Source organism: Haemorhous mexicanus, chromosome 16 (assembly GCF_027477595.1).
Source record: "Haemorhous mexicanus isolate bHaeMex1 chromosome 16, bHaeMex1.pri, whole genome shotgun sequence".
Classification (NCBI taxonomy): domain Eukaryota; kingdom Metazoa; phylum Chordata; class Aves; order Passeriformes; family Fringillidae; genus Haemorhous; species Haemorhous mexicanus.
Genome location: NC_082356.1, coordinates 12,670,393 through 12,686,488, shown reverse-complemented (window position 1 = coordinate 12,686,488; position 16,096 = coordinate 12,670,393). Strand labels below are relative to the sequence as shown.

Genomic DNA, 16,096 nt, shown 5'->3' with positions numbered 1-16,096 from the left:
CCAAGTTTTGACATAGAAGAATTGTTGAGCCAGTCTTACTGGGTAACTAAGGCAAAGGGTGTGCTACTTAAAAGGGGTTTTTATGGCTTAGAGCAAACGATAAACCCACCTCAAACAAGATGTTTTTACCAACCAAAAAGATTCCACAGGCAAACAAGTCAGCAAAGTTGCAAGTAGAAAAAAGGTCTCAGAATTTTCCACTGCAAGAAAACTGAAAAACAACTTCTAGCTTAAACTAACGTACTAACTTTTAGTGATTGGAGAATAGTGACATGAATATGGTAATTACAGGAGTTATGACAGGCTATAGGTAAAAGTAAAGGTATAGATTGTTTCCTCTGTGTTAAGATGCTCAGCAAAGCAGAGTATATAATGCACTGTAACCAAAGCTAAAGGGTCCCCAGGCCTGCCTGCAGCTGGAGCTGACAGCTGTAGGCACAGGCTCTGTCACCAGACCCTGGACTGCTGTAACATCTTGGATACAATAAACTGCATTTTGAAGAGCTGCCGGGCGTCCCTCATCTCTCATTCAGGCTCTTAAGGGAGAGAGACACGGGGTGATGGAGAGATGGCAGCTACCCCGTGCCGTGCTGGCAGTTTTCACTCCTTACTGCACTCTTGAGAAAAAAAGAGTAAGGAAAGATAAGAGCAATGTTATGGATACATATTATAATATTGGTTTTTCACAGATATTAAAATGGATTTTATATGTGTGATGTTAAAGCAACTTTGGTATAAATATATAGGTTTTATTCCTGTTGTTAATTAAGCTTCATGAAATAGCTGCTTGTGTTAAAATTCCTGCTGGGATGGGATAACATCCAGTGTACACTGGATGAGGACACCTGCACAGATCTGCCAACTATCAGCATTCCCTGTCTGAAGGCAGAGTGGACGAAGGCCCAAAAACTGGAGGTGATAAAGAGAAGGAGCCAAAACCACAGCCAAGAAACACACATGCTCTGAAAAGGCAGACCCAAGGAGGGGCCATGTAGAAGAGTTCCTGGAATATGTAAACTAGTTTATGGATATGCATGAGGGTCTATGAATATGCAACAGGCTGGTGTAAGGGAAAAGGTATTTCAGGGGGATCCCCAAAGAGAACAGGGTGCTCCTGGCTGAGTGCCAAGATGCACCCGGCCGTAATAACCTTTGCTCCATGGTCCTGGTTTCCCATTGTCCTTTATTAAACTTTTTACATTTTCACAGGAGGGTGAACGTGTTTTTCACATTTAGGAATGGTTTAAGTTTTTTCATTTTTAACGGGTGGGAGTTTTGAAGAGCTACAAGTGGCTAATCTGCCTGCAACAAGGACCATTCCACGGGCTCTTGCCAACTTTCCCAACACGTCTGCTGCAGCTCATGGAGGGTGAAGCCCTGGAGTCCCCTTAGGGGCCTGGATCAGCGGTGCCCCCTCCTGGGAACCCCCACATTTTCCAGTTTCTGTGAAGCTGCCTGTGAAAAACACGTTCACTCTCCTGTAAATTAATGGCCCATTAACAGCAGATCTCTCCTGGAGGGAGGAATGCTTGTGGAAGAGATAAACTGCCCAATGCACAGAAAATAACTGCCCCACCTCTGACAGATGGCAAACACAACACACACTTATCTTGCAATCCAGGACCTGTCCTCACTGGCTGCCCCCATTCTCCAGAGTTCATGGTGCCCAGGGAGGCTGCAGCTGCCGGTGCCAGGAACAAACGAGACAGGTCCTGGTTTCAGAGAGCTCAAGAATCCATTTCTGACCCTAAAAGACAGGGCAAAGGCAGGGCCATGGGGTTTTTATAGGGTACGCCAGGGGTGGAGTTTGTGTTTGGGCCAGGGGAGGAGTTGTTAGCAACACAAGAAGGGTTAGATCAAATTCCTGCCTTTTAGCAACAAGGGCACTCCACACAGAATGTGTCCCCAAATCCTAAATTCCTCCTCAAACATCTGAGAAATGGTGGGACTTTAAATATCTTTGATCAATTTCATTTATTTAACCATGTTTATGGTGTTTTTAAGGGATGAAGATGAGGCACAAGAAAATTAATGCCAGACCAAAAGGAGAAGCAGCCAGGTGTGTTCCCAACATGGATCACAGGGAATGTGGGGGACCAGGGCTCTGCCCAATGTGGCTCCTCCAGTGGGGGATGGAGCTGGAGCAGCGCACGAAGCTCTTCCTGCACTCAGGGAACTCGCAGGGCTTCCCTTACATGTGCTTCCGTTGGTGTCGGGTCAAGTGAGAGCTCCTGGAGAAGTTCTTCCCACACTGGGGACACTCGTAGGGCCTCTCCCCAGTGTGGATGCGCCGGTGGGTGATGAGGGTGGAGTTGTGCTTGAATCCCTTCCCGCAGTCAGGGCACTGGAAGGGCCTCTCCTCTCTGTGAATCTGATAGTGCTGGAGAAGATGGGAGTTGCTCCGAAACCTCTTCCCACACTTAGAACACTCGTAGGGCCTCTCCCCAGTGTGGATCTTTTGGTGGACAAGCAGGTTGGAATGCCGGCTGAAGCTCTTCTCACACTCCCAACACTCGTAAGGCCTCTCCCCTGTGTGGGTTCTCCGGTGACTGATCAGGAGCTCCGGCTGAAGCTCTTCCCACATTCCCCACACTCGTGGGGCCTCTCCCCAGTGTGGATGCGTCGGTGCATGACAAGATGGGCATTCTGCCTGAAGCCCTGCCCGCAGTCAGGGCAGCGGAAGGGCCTCTCCTCTGTGTGAGTGCGCTGGTGCTGGAGGAGATTGGAGCTGGTCTGAAACCTCTTCTTGCATTGATCACACTCGTAGGGCCGTTCCCCAGTGTGGGTCCTCTGGTGCATGATCAGGTGGGAGCTCCTCCTGAAGCTCTTCCCACACTCCTCACACGTGTGGGGCTTCTCCCCATCATGGAGCTGCTCATGCACCACCAGCTCTGAGCTCTGGCTCCATCTCCGGCCGCCTTCCCGGCCCAGGCTGGCTCTTTGCTCCTCAGATCCCTGCCATCTGCGTTTGCAGCCCCTCCTCGCGCAGGATCTCCGGGGCTTTTCCTCCCCGTTGGGTTCCTGCGCCATGGAGCTGCTGAAAACGGCCTCTTCCACCAGGTTCTGACACAGGGATTTGTCCTCCCTGCTCTCCATGCTCAGCTCCTGCTCTGGAGGAGGAGGGACAAAAACAGGATGGGATTTGCCTCCGTGGCACAGGCAAGGGGAAGGAGATCCCCCCCCAGGGCTGTCCTGCAGCTGGGGGCCGTGCTGGGCTGGGAGATGGAGCAGGACAGAGGGGGAAAGGGGCACTGACTTCCTCCTCACCTGCCTCAGTGTCCTGGGGCACCTTCCTCTTCCTCACTGCCTCCCAGGGGCTGGCAATGGGAAATCCTGGTTTGGGTAAAACAATGGATGACCACGTGGATTTTGAAGGTCCCTCTGCCCAAGTCCATCTCTATAAGTCACAGGCCACCTGGGCTCCAGAAAAACCTCCCAAACACCAAAATTCAGCCCTGAAAAAGCCTCCAAAGAGTTCCCTGTCCCTGGTCCCTCTAGTGTTCGGGGTTCCCCCCTGTCCCAGCTGCTGGGGGTCACACTTGGATTGGGGGTCCCCTTTCTCCTCGGTGCCTGCCCTCCCCAGGCTGCTGGCAGTTCCAGCAATCCCAAAAGCTCCCCCCTCTTCGCTCTCACTATTTTGGGATGCTGGGGCTGTTTGGGCTCCCGAGTCCTTTCTCCCCTCACTCTCTGCTCTGGGCTGCAGGGGCTCCAAGGAGTTTCCCCTGCCCCTCTCCAGACTCTTGAGGCTCCTGCCAATGGCAGTGCTCCCCCTTTTCTGGGCTCCCCACTTTGGGCTCCTGGGGGACACAGGGCTCTGCTCCTCCAGGCTGCCTCTGCCGGCAGCCGCCACCGGCACCCCCCGATGTCCCCCCAAGGGGCCTTTTCCACTAAGCCTTGGACTTCTTCCTTCTCCAAACATCCCCCGAAAAAACCCCACCCAGGGATCCCCCCGGGATATCTGGGCTGAGCTCCCCCTCCCCACTCACCTGCGCAATGGGGGGGGCGATGATCCCACAGGTGGGGGCTGCGAATTCAGGTGGGGGTTGTGAATTCAGGCAGGGTTCGAGCACGTGGTTCCATCTGCTCAGCCTGGATCCGCCTTTGCCCCTCCTCTTCCTCTCGCTCTTCCCCTTCCATCCCCGCTCCTTGTCCTCCTCAGCTCTCTTATCTCCACCTCCTTCTCCTCTTCCATCCCTCCCCTTCTATCCCTACTCCTCGCCCTCCCTAACCCCACCTCCTTTCCCTGCTTCTATCACTGCTCTCTCTCTGCCTTCATCCCTCCTCTTCCATCTCCCCCCCTCCTCCTCCTCCTCCCTAACCCCACCTCCTTCTCCCCCTCCATCCCTCCTCTTCCCTCCCTCCTCCTCCTCCCCCAGCAGCAGCGACACCCTCGGTGCCCTGTTCCCGCAGCCCTCGCAGCCCGCAGCAGGAGCGGGGATGGAGCCGGGACAGGTCGGGATGGGCAGCGCGGGGCTCTCGGCTGCTCCCAGCCGCTGCGGGCGGGGGGAACCCGGCCCGGGCCAAAGGAGAGGCACACTGGGGGCTGCACATCCAAACTGGGCCTTGCTGGGGACCCTGCCTGGGCACTGCCAGCCCTTGGGGCTCCTCTTGGCACCTCCGGGAGGGAGGAATGCACACAGGGCTGGGGGATCCCAGCAGTGGCAGCGCTGCCAGGGACTGGGCTGGACTGGGATGGTACTGGGAGTGACTGGGACTGTACTGGGTTTGTATGGACATCATACTGGGATGGTACTGGGAGTGACTGGGCCTGTACTGGGTTTGTACTGACATTATACTGGGATTGTACTGGGAGTGACTGGGGCTGTACTGGGTTTGTACTGACATCATACTGGGATGGTACTGGGAGTGACTGGGACTGTACTGCGTTTGTATGGACATCATACTAGGAGTGACTGGGGCTGTACTGGGTTTGTACTGACATCATACTGGGATTGTACTGGGAGTGACTGGGGCTGTACTGGGTTTTTACTGACATCATACTGGGATCATAGTAGGATCATACTGGGACTGTACTGGGTTTGTGCTGACATTATACTGGGATCATACTGGAAGTGACTGGGACTGTGCTGGGCTTTGTACTGATATAATACTGGGATCATACTGCCAGGGCAGACTGTGATCACACTGATGGAGATTGGGATCACATTGGGATCACACTGGGAGTGAGCAGGAGCCTGTGGGGAGCAAATGAGACCATGTTGGGGCAAATGGGATGCACTGGGAATAACTGGGATGGTGCTGAGGGTGACTGGGAGCAGCTGTGAGGAACTGGGATCATGCTAGTAGCAACTGGGAGTGACTGGGTGCATGCTGTGGGCGTTTGGAAACTGCTGGGCTTATGCTGGGATGAACTGGGATCATGCTGGAGGTGACTGGGTGGCAGTGAGTCCCACTAAACTGAGGGTGACTGGGAGTGCTTGGGAGCAAATGGGATCATACTGGGGATACTGGGAGTGACTGGGAACATGCTGGAGGGAACTGGGGAACACTGGGAGATACTGGGAGTGACTGGAACAAAAGTGAGGGTGAAAGAGAGCAACTGGAACCATGTGGAGCACAGCTGGTTCATACCAGTGGGCTGGGGGAGTTTGTTGGGAGTTTAGGGCAATTATTGGGGTTTTTGGAGAGAATCACTGAGTTTGGGGGGTGTTGGGGATTTTGGGGGGTTTGTGGATTTTGGTGGGTTTGGATTTTGGGGGATTCTATCGGCCTTGTGGGGGGGGTGTTTTGAGATTTATTGAAATCTTTTAAGGTTTTTTTGTACTTTTGGGGGTTTTACTAGGATTTTGTGAGGGTTTTGTGAGATTCTCTGGAATTTTGAGGGGGTTTATTTGGATTATTGGGGGATTTGGGGGGGGTTTATTGGAATTGTGGAGGCATTTAGTGGGATCCTTTGGAGGTTCAGGTTTTTTAAGGAATTTTTTGGAGTTTTTTGTTAGAATTTTGGGAGGTTTTTGTGGGGTTTTTTGGGTTTTGCCAAGATTTCTTTGGGTCTCGGGGTAGATTTTGTGGGACTTTTTATGGTTTTGTGGACATTTTTGCAGGGATTTGTGGGGTTTAATTAGGATTTTCGGGATTTGTTGAAATTTCAGTGGGTTTTCTGGGCGTTTATCAGGATTCTAGGGTCTTCTAACAGAACTTTGTGAGAGTTAATTGGGATGTCGTGGATTTTAATGGGACTTTTGGGGGTTTTAAGGAGATTTTGGTGCCTCTCAGCCCTTCCCCACATCCGGGAATACCTGCAAAGCCCCCCCAAAATGCCACTAAAAACCTCCAAAATCCCAAAAAAATCCGCAAAAAACCCTTTGAACACCCGCAAATCCCACAAAATACCAGTGGAACCCACCAAAATTTAAAAACACTCTCAAAAATTTCAATAAAACCCCCCAAGAAACCCTCCACAACTACAATAAAATCCCCCAAAATTCAAAATCCCACAAATCCACCAAACCCCCCCAAATCATGTAACACCCCCCCCAAAACCCAGTAATTCTCCTCAAAAACCCCCACCAAATCCCCAAAACCCCTCCTAAAATCCCCAAAAAAGCCCCCAGAATCCCCCCAGACTCACTGGGGCCGTCCTGGATCAGGGGGCACCGGCCGGTGGAACAGGAGCCACTTCAGGGGCCCCTCGGAGCTTTTTGTGGAGGGGGCACCATGGGAGACCCCCCAAAAACCTGATGGGGGAACCCCGTCTGTGCCCCCTCCCCCTGAAACCCCCAGACCCCGGTTCAGGGTGAGCCTGAGACCCCCCGGTACCCCAAATCTCGCCCAGGACCCCCAGAGCCCCCCAAGGTTGGCCCAGGACTACTCCGGACCCCAAAACCCTCCCCAAGACCCGCAAAACCTCCCCAGGATTCTCAGACCCACCCAGTTGTCCTCAAAATTCACCCCAGAGCCACCTGAGACCCCCCCCAAATCCATCCGACTGCCCCAAATCCCCCTCAGACCCCTCAATCCCCCCAAACTCTATGAAATCCCCTCAGACTCCCCCAAATTCCCCCCAGACCCACCTCAGAACCCCCAAATCCCCTCACAACACCACAGTTCCACTCACAATCCCCCAAAATCCCCTCAGACTCTCCCAATTCCCCTCAGATCCCCCTAAACCCACCTGAGAACGCTCCAGACCCTCTCAAGCTTCCACCAAAGCCCCCTCACACCCCCTCATTCCCCCCAAACCCACCACAGACCCCCTATTTCCCGTCAATGCCCCCAGAAATTCCTGTGTCTCCTCAGACTCAGACCTCAGACCCCAGCTCCTCCTCTGCCGCTCTCCTCTCGCAATCTCCCGCCTCGGCCGCGTGGGTGGGCTCCCAGCCAATAGCGGCGCGCCCCGCCGAACCGACTAATCACCGCGCTGCACGTCCCCGAACCAACCATTCACAGCGCGGCTCCCTTCAGTAACGCCCGCCTTCCCCACCTCGTCTCAGCCAATCAGAGGCGAGCCGGAAGTGGCGCCCCGTTCCCCGCCGCCACCGGGACCCGCCGGGCTGGGGACAGGTACGGGAGGGGCCTGAGAGGGGATCGGGGGGGCGGGGGAGGGTCCTGGGAGGTCTGGGGGGGCTTTGTGGAGGGGTCCGGGGGTTTGGGTGGGGTCTGGGGAGGGTCCTGAGGCATTGTGGGGGGACCTGGGGGGTGCGGATGGGTCCTAAGAGGGGTCTTGAGGGGAGGACGTGGGAGGGTCTGGGGGGATTTTGGGGAGGGGTCGTAGGAAGGTCTTGGGAGGGTCTGGGGGTGTTGGGATGGTCCTGGGGGAGTTTGGGGAGTCTGGGGTCGGCTGTCTGTCTCTGCCCCCAGACACGCTTAGGATGGTTCTTGCACGCTGGGCTTCAAAGGATGAGACTGGACGCTAGGTTTTTTCGGTCTTCAGTATTGTTTATTATCTCTTATCTAAAAAGTCCTTTCTCTGCCTGAAGGATCTGACCAGCACGGCAGCCAAAGGCACTCTGCCCACCCCCAAGGCGGCCGCATCTTTTATAACAAAAACTACTTATATCATATTTACTTTTTGTCCCCAATACCTATCATCTTCGTCACTAAGTACACCCTCATCCCAGACCAATCCACAAGTGCCAACACCACCCCCGAAGATGGAAGACAGGAAGAAGAAGGAAAAGCCTGGTGGCACGCCCTGATTCCTCCATCTTGTCTCTACAACCCCCCTGTACCGAAACCCCAAAATTTGTGATTCACCCTATAATAATATCTTCCCTTCACCATTTACACCCGAGTGGTTCTCGCAGGTTCCATTTCCTCATACATCGGTGGCACATCTCTAGATGGATCAAAATCAAGCCACCAAGTGCTTTTGGCAACATTCCAGGACTCCCGAGCCCCCCAAGGGTTCTCTCGGTAGCCCTGGACATCAGGAGTGATGTGCTGAGCTCCCACAGGGGAGGGCTCTGGGGGGGTCCTGAGGGTGTCCTGGGAGGGTTTTGGAGGTTTTGGGGAGGGGCTTTGGGGGGTCTGGAAGGGTTTGGGGAGAGGTCCTGGGGGGGGTCTGGGGAGGGGCTGGGGGAGCCTGAGTTGGGTTTGGGGAGGGGTCCTGGCAGGGTCCTGGGTGGGGTCTTGGGAAGGGTCTGGGGGGGTCTCAGGGGACATCCTGGGCTGGGCCTGATTGGGGTCTGGGGGCTCTCAGGGGGCCCTGGGCCAACCCTGGGGGGCTCTGGGGTTCCTGGAGGGGTCCTGGGGGAGATTTGGGGGTCCCGGGGGTCCCAGACCCACCCTGAACCGGGGTCTGGGGGTTTCAGGGGGAGGGGGCACAGACGGGGTTCCCCCTTCAGGTTTTTGGGGGGGGGGTTTCCCATGGTGCCCCCTCCCCAAAAAGCTCCGAGGGCCCCCTGAAGTGGCTCCTGTTCCACTGGCCGGTCCTCCCTGATCCAGGACGGCCCCAGTGAGTCTGGGGTGATTTTTGGGGGCTTTTTTGGGGATTTTGGGAGGGTTTTGGGGATTTGGTGGTGGCTTTTTTGGGCTTTGGGGAATTTTATTGGGAGTTTAGCGGGAATTATTGGGGTTTTTGGAGACAATTACTGAGTTTTGGGGTGGTTGTGGATTTGGGGGGTTTTGGAATTTGGGGGATTTTATTGGGGTTTTGTGGGGGGTTGGTTGTTTTGGGGCATTTATTGAAGTTTTTGGGAGTATTTTTTAATTTGAGTGGGTTTCACTGTTATTTTGTGGGATTCTCTGGGGTTTTGGAAGATCTTATTGTAATTTTGGGGGGATTTTGGGGGACCTTGGGTGGTCTGAGGGGGCTTTGGGGTTTTCCCCAGTTTTGGGGAAGAGCTGAGAGGCACTAAAATCTCCTTCAAAGCCCAGAAAATCCCAATAAAACCCACAAAATCCCAATTAAATCTCACAGAATCACATTCGAACACCCTAGAATGCCAATCAAAGTCCACAAAGTCTATTGAAATCCCAACAACCCCCCCAAAAATCCCAATTAAACCTTACCAATCCTCCCAAAAATATGCCCAAAACAACAAAAAGTCCTACAAAATCCCCCCAAGACCCAAAGAAATCTTGGCAGCATCCAAAAAAACCCCACAAACCCCCCGCAAATCCCACCAAAGAACAAAAAAAAATTCCTCAAAATTCCTGGACCTGCAAAGAATCCTAATAATGCTCCCAAAAATCCAATAAAATTCCCCAAATACCCCATTAAAACTCCCAAAATTCTGGAGACTGTCACTGTCCTGGTTCAGGGCAAGTTTGGGAGAGAACCCCCCAAAGGGGCTCCTCTAGGAAAGCAGATTCAGTCGCCCCTCCCCCAACCGGTCCGGGAGAAAATACCTCCTTGGAGAAAAGTGGAAAAAAACTGTTCATTAAACAATAAAACTTAAACAATATTAAACAATGAAACTCTTACTGCTCCAAAAGAGATGACAAACTCACCAAGTCCCCCCTGGGTTGCAGTTCAGCTCACTCAGTCTCTGCTCAGCCCCTCCGGTGCTGGAAATGCCGCGGCCCAGGCCCGGCCCGGGGGCCACAGGTGGAGCTGCCGGTGCTCTGCTGGTGTTCAGTCCAGAGCAGGTTTGAACAGGGCCAAAGAAAAGGGAAAAACCACAGTCTAGAGAACTTCTTTGCCTCACCTAGCTAAACTAACTAAAAGCAAAGGAGAGCTCTGTTCCACTGTCTGTCTGCAGACAACACAGTCCAGGAGCAGGAATATGGAGGAGTGAGTTGTGTCTGAAAACAAACTGCTGCTTCTTCTCTCTCTCCTTCACTCTCTGGAACAAGTCTTAAATGTGCAAAACTTATTATTCAGCACAAACAGAACAAGACGACTGGGGATAATAAAAGCATCATATAGTCAACCTATAACACTGCTACACTCAGGGAGAACAGAGCAAGTTCTGTGAGGCAAAGTGGTGAGTGGAGAGTGAGGGGAGATGGTCTGTCATTCTGACCTGTTCAGAGTTTCTCTGGGATTTAAGCTTTCTCAGGTGGAGGGTCATCACCTTCCAATCTTTCCCTTAAAAAGTGACCAGGTGCTGCTGAGAGCAGATGGATCCAGCTCCACATTTGTAGCCAAGGACTCACGTTGCTCATTCCACCAACCCAGCAGCATTTTCAGTGTCACAACACCTCTGCCTTTCCCTGTCAATCTTATAACTCAGAGATGCCCTAGGACAGATTTGTACCCTGGACTGAAGTTCCCAGCTTGGACTGAAATCTCAGGGAGACTTCCAAGTGTTCCTATGATGGCATTGGATGAAGGGAGATGCAGCTCCTTCCCTGGCTGCCCTGACAGCATTGCCCAGAGCCGGGCACTGGGGACAGCGTCACCCTGAGCCAGCTGTGCCCCCTGCCAGAGCCCCCAGGGCCAGGCAGCTGCTCCCAGCCCTGTGCTCTGCAGAGGGAACTGGGCCCGGGGCTGCAGAGTTGCCCCACGGCTCTGCTGCAGCTCTGCCTGCACAGGAGGGGCTGCACGCCTTGGAGCCCCGGCCCTGAGGGCAGAGGCTTGGCTGGGGCACAGGAGGGAGGGGGCTTGTTCAGAGGGAGGGGCTGCACTGGAGGGGATCCTGTGGACATCTCTGATCTCTCCCTGCCACAGCATTTCTGAGTTTGGTTTTCTCTCATTGCCTGATCTTCTGTCTTCCTGGAGATTTTCCTCCTGCAGGTGTTTCCCTGTGCCTGATCTCTCTGTGCCAGCACTCACAGACCCCAAATCTCTGGGCACTCTCCTTGGCTTGACAGAACCCTCCCTGTTTGCAGGGCACTGGCTGGGGCAGGTTCTGTTTGCAGCTTGGAAAAAAGACAGCTCAGACTGAGTCTGATGGCTCCAGCAAATGTGATTCTTGGGCTGTCCATGGGCAGAGTGGCTGCTTTGGCGGGGCTTGACAGCTGGCCTGCAAGCAAAGCTGAGTTAATAGAAGAAATAACACGTGATGATTTTCGGTGTATCCATAGCAAGGAAGAAGACAAGGCCGTCAGCATGAAAACCGATTAGAAAAGATACATGAGAATTTTTGTAAGCTAGACTACGTGCCTAAGTGGATGTGTATACGTGCCTTATTAAATTTCTGTAAAACTTTTGCCAATTATATTGACGCTGATTTCTTTGCACCAATGAATATAATAAGTTATTGTGATGTAGTTAATGACTTAAGATCACGCTTTGTTAAGGGTGTATAAACGGGAGAAGACGCAGAATAAAAACTTTTTTTCTTCCTGGACTTTGGTCACGTGTGTATGTCACATCCGGCCTAAAGGTGACATTTGGTGCTACCCTGACGTGATGGAACTGCCGGGCGAGGGGCAGTGAGCACAGAGCCCAGCGAAGCTGAGAGCAGCGGGGTGCAGCTGCCAGTCCGGACCTGATTCTGACACCTGGAAAAAAGGTGAGCTGCTGGGAACAATGGGAAATAATTTAACAAGTGAAGAACAGATTGTTTTATCTACATGGAAAACGTCCTTAAAAAGAAAAGGAGTTAAAACAACAGACTATGCTCTGCATAGTATTTAATTATGGGCAAAGTCTCAAAATTTTAAGACTGATGTAACTACTGCTTTTAGTGTTAGAGCTTGGAAAAAAGTTGGAGAAAAACTCTGGAAGTAATTCAGAATGGGGATAAAGCAGCTGCAGATTTATCTCCTACTTGGAGGTTGCTTTATAACACCTTAAAGGAGTGGAAAGCAGAGCAGGACAAGAAAGACCTGGAGGAGGAACTCGTAGCTGCTGGGGAGCAGCAAAGGGGAGAAGCTCAGCCTGAGTGTTCTGCTGGGATTTTTTCTGCAGAGACTGTTGCTGGGTCTGTTGCTATGGGAAAAGTTGATAAGGCTTCTTCGTGTTTGTCTGCAAAAGGCTTCAAATCCACGTACCCCTCCCCCATAGAGCCACTAGCTGAACTTAATGTTAAATCTAACTCTGAGTCCTCGGCACAGTGGCCGGCTAAGACCTTAAAAAAGAAATAAATTGAGCCATCTGCTCCTTTACTTGATTCTGACTCTGAACTGCATGAACACATGGAAATATTAACTCTTTCTCCTCCTTTGTTTTCTGATTCTGATAGTGATAATGAGGAAATTACAGGGATTAAAAGGTCTCAATTGATACATACTTCTGTTTGCTGCAAAACTGGTAATAGAAATAAGCTTTGTAGAACTGGTAGTAGAAATAACCGTGGTAAAACTGGTAGTAGAAATAAGCTTGGTGTTTCAAAAGCTCGGCCTTCTGATAATGTCACTGTAACTGTTCATGATTCTTTATGTTGTTGGGAATATGTTAAAAGGAAAGCAGTTGAGATAGGAGACTGGGATTTAGTAGAGAGAATAGGCGCACCAAAGGGCTTGGATGTTGTTGATATGGATGTTGCAAATGGTAAAATGGCTTTTCCTGTGTTTCAAGCGGTTCCTAATTCAGGACAAAATGATAGTCATGAGGTTTTTGCATGGAAGGTTGTGCAGGATCTTCAGTCTAAAGAAGCTAAATTTGGTATTATTTCTGCTGAAGTAATGCAATTAATTTGTATTGTTAATACAGATTTGCTGTCTCCTTATGATATTGTGCATTTGGCAGCAGTTTTGTTTCAACCAGTGCAGTCTAAGGTATTTCAAGAAAATTGGAGGCAATTAGCCGAGCGAACAGCTTTAGATAAAATGAAACTACCTCAGCAGGACCCTCGTCATGCTGTAGGAGTTGATGTTTTGCTTGGTCAAGGGCCTTTTTCTAATCCAGATTTACAGGCATGGTGGGATCCCCTGGTTTTAACACAGGCTCAACAATTAGGTATGAATGCTATAAAACAATGGAAATGGCAGATCCAAAACAAAAATATGTCACTATAAAACAAGGTCTTAAAGAACCTTTTCTGCAATTTGTAGAAAAAATTGCTACAGCAACTGAAAAACAGGTAGAGGATGAAAAATTAAGGGAGATTCTATGTAGGCAATTAGCCACTGGTGCAATGTGGGAACTGTTCCTCCTCACCTCCTCCCTCATCTCCTCTCTGAGTTCTTGGACTACAGCAGAGACATGAGCCTGCATCGGGCCAGTGATCATACTTTCATAACTTCTAAGCTTGTTGGCAGCAGAGCCCACTGTCTCTCGGTAGATATCGGCATTAATCGTTGCAATGAAGGTGGTGTATTGAGATGGCCCCAGATTTGCCAGACTCCAACACATTTGCCCTGTGCACCTGACCTTGTCGGGGTCATTATCATGCTGTCCACCCCTCCCAAAGAGAACCTCCAATACTGCATCTTCTCTTAGCTGTTGGATCCCTTCCTCCCCCCTCAGAGGGTCTTCCAGCACATTCTATGGTGGTGATCCTGCATTCCCTCCCTGTGGACAAACCTCCCTCTGGCACTCACTAAAAGCCGCTCCCAGAGGGAAAGGGAGCCTGGCTCCCTTACAAAAATCTGATTCATACCTGAGTCCTGGGTCAAGGGTCCCACATTCCTTGCCTCACCACCATCCAGTTGCACACCTGTACCCATAAGGTCCCAGACCCAGAGTAACCAGATTGTACAAGCCTCACATCCCCATTCTACAATGTCTTTGTGCAGATTACAGAGATTTTCGTACATCAGGGACTCAGTGATGATCTCAACTCTTGTCTCTCCTGCGGGTTGTGAGAGCCCTCCTTTCTTATCCTCATCTGGCTGCTCTGGCTTCATCTTAGACCTCCTTGTTTCCACTGGGGCAACTGCTGCTGGCTGTGATTGCCTTTGCAGTTCAGCTGGAACCTGGACTGTTGTAACATCTGTGGGTTCCACTGCTGCACCATCAGACTCTCCCTCTTTGAGGCACGGAGAGGGTTTTTCACCAGCCAAGGAAATGTACTCCTTCGGCATCTGGCCCATCATTTCATTAGAACCCCCACCCAACCTGGGTGGTTCATTTCTGAGATGGGCTCTGGGGCAGGGTCAGGCTCTGGGGCAGCAGCATCCCTTGTCTCTGGGATAGGTGTCAGCGTGGTTATCCAGGTTAATCTTCCTTTATCTCTGAATGCTAAATAGAAGAGGCCTATCAGCAACACCGACCACTGTATGATATCTTTAGCATTTAGAGTGGATCTGAACCCTTTGAAACTGGTGGGGCAGACCCAAAGAGCTGGGTGAAGGGCTGGGAGAAAATTTCCCCCAGTGTCATTTCCTCACAGTAAGTACCATTATTAAAGTAACCCCAAAAACATACACTTAGTGTCTCATAGCTCTGAATCCATGTGCCTTCCTTCCAGAGGAAGTTAAAAACCCATTAATTCCTCACCTTATTAAGCCATAAAGCAAACTGGATAATAGCCACCGCAGCCTTAATTATGGTTACCCTGTGTTCCCAAGGATGGCCAGGCTGCTCCTGATGGGGCAGAAGGAAGAGCTCCAGGCCCTCTGTGAGGGTGACTGAGGGCAGTGGGCTGTCAGTGGGGGCTGGCCGGGCCAGCTGCAATCCCTGGGCAGGGAGCTGCAATCCCTGCCCCGGCTGTGGTGGGCTTTGCTCCTTTTGTGGACGAGGGGTGGCGTGGGCAGAGCACACAGAGATTTCAGGGATGTGGGCAGGGGGATTCATGGCCAGCACTTTGTATCTGATCCCTTTGGCCCCTCCTCTCTTGTGGCCATGGCAAAAGCTGGGTGAGATGGCTCTGGCAGAAAGGTCTCCTTGGATTCCTGCACATCCAGGTTCTGACTGTGGCTCTGTTCCTCTCTCTTTCAGCCCTTCAAGGCCTGAGTGAAGACAACAGCCCCTCCTGCATAAGCATATTTCTTCAGATGATGTTCGAGGGAAGAGCAGCAGAACTACTTTCATCTGCTGGCTCAGAAGAACCAGTGTCTCTTTAAGACCTTCAGATTCCTTGGAAGGTGAGACCACCTGGAGAGCAGAGGAGATCAGCTGGAGCTCCAGGCACAGCTGATGACTGGCACAGCTGAGCCTGTGGGAAGCGCCCACAGCTCATGCCTTCTCTCTCGCTGTTGACAGCTCCCTCCCTCCAGCCCTCAGAACCTGCCCATCCCCTTTCTTCCCTCCCAGCTCATCCCTTTGCTTTGCCTTCCATTAATAAACAGTTTGGCTTCTTTGCTTTACCTGCATCTCTGTGGAGCTGGAGCGATGCAAATCCGGAGCCTTGGGACACACAGGTCCCTCCTGCCATTCTCTTCTACACCGTGTTTTGTGCACAGACACAGAGGAATGAGGGCAGATCAGGCTGGAAAGGTCCCTATGCTGAAAGTCCAGTTCCACAACACTGTGGAGTTACAGATCTTGCTGAACACCCTGGAGCCCCTGGACTTTGGAAGAGCAAACCTGAGGATGCTCTGAAGCCAGCTGTGAGGGATTCCATGGAAAGCATCCATGGAGGGCAAAGGAGCTTGGAATGCTGGAAGGTTTCAAGAACAGCTTCCTGAAAGCACAGCAGTGCTCCATCCCTACACAGGATCAGGAAGAGGGCAGAACCAGAGACCATCTGGGCTTAACAGAGAGCTTTGGGTGTGCCTAAGGGCAAATGAAGCCGCAGCACGGTGCCTGAGACTCGGAGGCGCGACTGTGCCAGTGCCCAGAGTGCTGTCAGGCAGAGCTGGGATCCCAGGTGTGGTTCTGGTCCCCACAACCAAGGAATGGCAGCCCCAGGCTTAGACC

General features: G+C 51.8%; 1 pseudogene; it reads right to left on the bottom strand.

Annotated features, from left to right (window-relative positions):
- LOC132334959 (zinc finger protein 850-like) overlaps positions 1 to 16,096 on the bottom strand; it is a 114,077-nt pseudogene that overhangs the window by 73,027 nt on the left and 24,954 nt on the right.